Source organism: Curcuma longa, chromosome 21 (genome assembly GCF_044706935.1).
Source record: "Curcuma longa cultivar G26 ecotype Majalengka, Jawa Barat chromosome 21, ITB_CL_G26_1.1, whole genome shotgun sequence".
NCBI lineage: Eukaryota > Viridiplantae > Streptophyta > Magnoliopsida > Zingiberales > Zingiberaceae > Curcuma > Curcuma longa.
The window spans coordinates 7348064-7351752 of NC_133881.1; positions in this window are offsets into that span (position 1 = coordinate 7348064).

The window sequence follows — 3689 nt, forward strand, 5'->3', positions numbered from 1 at the left end:
CCGGCCAATTTCGCCGTGGATGATTTAACAACTATCATAGCCAGATCATGATTTAACTGCACTCCCCGGAAAGAATCGCCAGAAGAGGGGACCTGAAAATCACTAAGAAAAAGAGAGGGTTAGAATGGTGCCGGGGGACCCCGGCAAGCCACTCCGACGCTCAAGTTAGAGCCGAAATAGAAGAAATATATGCGTGTATGAAATGAAAGAAAGAAATAAAGAGAGAGAGAGAGCCCCTTTTTCCTTCATACCTGCAGGGTTTATATAATACCAGGGGGAGCGTTATTTGTGGAGATCGGCGCATGTGATTGGTTGTTGACATGGTAAGGATAATCTTTTGAAGGTTTTCGAATATCAAGGGTTCAGATTTACCGATCTTCATCTAACGGTCCGGTGCATTAATATGCAGGTTTTTAGGGGGGCCAAGTTTGGGGAATTGGTCGTTATCCTTATCCCTTTGGCTGGGTGGTAACGAGCCGGATCACAAGCCTCCCCTCCAAGTCTAGTCGAAGGAGGCGTAGTCCGACTGACTGGACTATGTATACTGATCTAATCGTCTCTCTTACCATATTGGTGATGAGCTGTTAGGATGAGGTGCCTAACTTGAGGTAGCCGAGACGAGATAGTCGGGATGAGTGGCTGAAAGATTTGGATGAGTGGAGGAGTTGATAGAGCGGCAAAGTTGCCGGGTTGTTGAGTGACAGAGTGGTCGGGTGAGACCGATGTAGAGGCCAAGTGAGGCAGTAAGCGGCCGAATGAGGTCAAGGCCGAGCAAGATTGAGGTCGGTCGAGCGAGGTCGAGGCCGAGTAAGGTCGGCCGAATGAGGTCGAGGCCGAATGAGGTAAGCGACCGAGTGAGGTCGAGGCCGAATGAGGTAAGCGGCCGAAGTGAGGTCGAGGCCGAATGAGGTAAGCGGCCGAATGAGGTCGAGGTCGGCCGAATGAGGTCGAGGCCGAATGAGGTCGAGCGGCCGAATGAGGTCGAGGCCGAATGAGGTAAGACCGAATGAGCGAGGCCGAATGAGGTAAGCGACCGAGTGAGGTCAAGGCCGAATGAGGTAAGCGGCCGAATGAGGTCGAGGTCGGCCGTCGAGGTCGAGGCCGAATGAGGTAAGCGGCCGAATGAGGTCGAGGCCGAATGAGGTGAGCGGCCGAATGAGGTCAAGGCCGAGTAAGGTCGAGGCCGAATGAGGTAAGCGGCCGAATGAGGTCAAGGCCGAACAAGGTGAGGCCGAGCGAGGTCAAGGCCGAGTGAGGTGAGCGGCCGAATGAGGTCGAGGCCGAATGAGGGAGCGGCCGAATGAGGCCGAATGAGGTGAGCGGCCGAATGAGGTCGAGGCCGAATAAGGTAAGCGGCCGAATGAGGTCGAGGCCGAATAAGGTAAGCGGCCGAATGAGGTCGAGGTCGGCCGAATGAGGCCGAAGAGTCGGCCGAATGAGGTAAGCGGCCGAATGAGGTAGGCGGCCGAATGAGGTCGAGGCCGAGTGAGGTCGAGGCCGAGTGAGGTAAGCGGCCGAGTGAGGTCAAGGCCGAATGAGGTGAGCGGCCGAATAAGGTCGCGGCCGAATGAGGTCGAGCGGCCGAATAAGGTCAAGGTCGGCCGAATGAGGTAAGCGGCCGAATGAGGTCGAGGTCGGCCGAATGAGGTCGAGGTCGGCCGAATGAGGTCGAGCGGCCGAGTGAGGTCAGCGGCCGAATGAGGTCAAGGCCGAATGATGCGGTAAGCGGCCGAATGAGGTCGAGGCCGAATGAGGCCGACCGAGCGGCCGAATCGAGGCCGAGTGAGGTAAGCGGCCGAATGAGGTCGAGGCCGAGCCGAATGAGGTCGAGTGAAGTAAGCGGCCGAATGAGGTCGAGGCCGATGAGGTAAGCGACCGTGAGGTCAAGGCCGAGTGAGGTAAGCGGCCGCATGAGGTCGAATGAGGTCGGCCGAATGAGGTAAGCGGCCGAATGAGGTGAGCGGCCGAGGTCGAAGGTCGAGGTCGGCCGAATGAGGTCGAGGTCGGCCGAGCGGCCGAATGAGGTCGAGGTCGGCCGAATGAGGTCGAGTGAGGTCGGCCGAATGAGGTAAGCGGCCGAATGAGGTCGAGGCCGAATGAGGTCGAGGCCGAGTGAGGTAAGCGGCCGAATGAGATCGAGGCCGAATGAGGTAAGCGGCCGAATAAGGTCGGGATCCCGACCTCCATTGAGTGCGGAATCTCAAGATGGAGTTGAGCATGCCTAGGGAGCGGGTCCCTACCTCCATTGAGTGCGGAATCTCAGGATGGAGTTAAGCATGGAGCTCGGGGGCCTGTAGAAAGGCATAGCGGGAGCGGGTCCCGACCTCCATTGAGTGCGGAATCTCAAGATGGAGTTGAGCATGCCTAGGGAGCAGGTCCCTACCTCCATTGAGTGCGGAATCTCAGGATGGAGTTAAGCATGGAGCTCGGGGGCCTGTAGAAAGGCATAGCGGGAACGGGTCCCGACCTCCATTGAGTGCGGAATCTCAAGATGGAGTTGAGCATGCCTAGGGAGCGGTCCCTACCTCCATTGAGTGCGGAATCTCAGGATGGAGTTAAGCATGGAGCTCGGGGGCCTGTAGAAAGGCATAGCGGGAACGGGTCCCGACCTCCATTGAGTGCGGAATCTCAAGATGGAGTTGAGCATGCCTAGGGAGCAGGTCCCTACCTCCATTGAGTGCGGAATCTCAGGATGGAGTTAAGCATGGAGCTCGGGGGCCTGTAGAAAGGCATAGCGGGAACGGATCCCGACCTCCATTGAGTGCGGAATCTCAAGATGGAGTTGAGCATGCCTAGGGAGCAGGTCCCTACCTCCATTGAGTGCGGAATCTCAGGATGGAGTTAAGCATGGAGCTCGGGGGCCTGTAGAAAGGCATAGCGGGAACGGGTCCCGACCTCCATTGAGTGCGGAATCTCAAGATGGAGTTGAGCATGCCTAGGGAGCGGGTCCCTACCTCCATTGAGTGCGGAATCTCAGGATGGAGTTAAGCATGGAGCTCGGGGGCCTGTAGAAAGGCATAGCGGGAACGGGTCCCGACCTCCATTGAGTGCGGAATCTCAAGATGGAGTTGAGCATGCCTAGGGAGCGGGTCCCTACCTCCATTGAGTGCGGAATCTCAGGATGGAGTTAAGCATGGAGCTCGGGGGCCTGTAGAAAGGCATAGCGGGAACGGGTCCCGACCTCCATTGAGTGCGGAATCTCAAGATGGAGTTGAGCATGCCTAGGGAGCGGTCCCTACCTCCATTGAGTGCGGAATCTCAGGATGGAGTTAAGCATGGAGCTCGGGGGCCTGTAGAAAGGCATAGCGGGAACGGGTCCCGACCTCCATTGAGTGCGGAATCTCAAGATGGAGTTGAGCATGCCTAGGGAGCAGGTCCCTACCTCCATTGAGTGCGGAATCTCAGGATGGAGTTAAGCATGGAGCTCGGGGGCCTGTAGAAAGGCATAGCGGGAACGGGTCCCGACCTCCATTGAGTGCGGAATCTCAAGATGGAGTTGAGCATGCCTAGGGAGCGGATCCCTACCTCCATTGAGTGCGGAATCTCAGGATGGAGTTAAGCATGGAGCTCGGGGGCCTGTAGAAAGGCATAGCGGGAACGGGTCCCGACCTCCATTGAGTGCGGAATCTCAAGATGGAGTTGAGCATGCCTAGGGAGCGGGTCCCTACCTCCATTGAGTGCGGAATCTC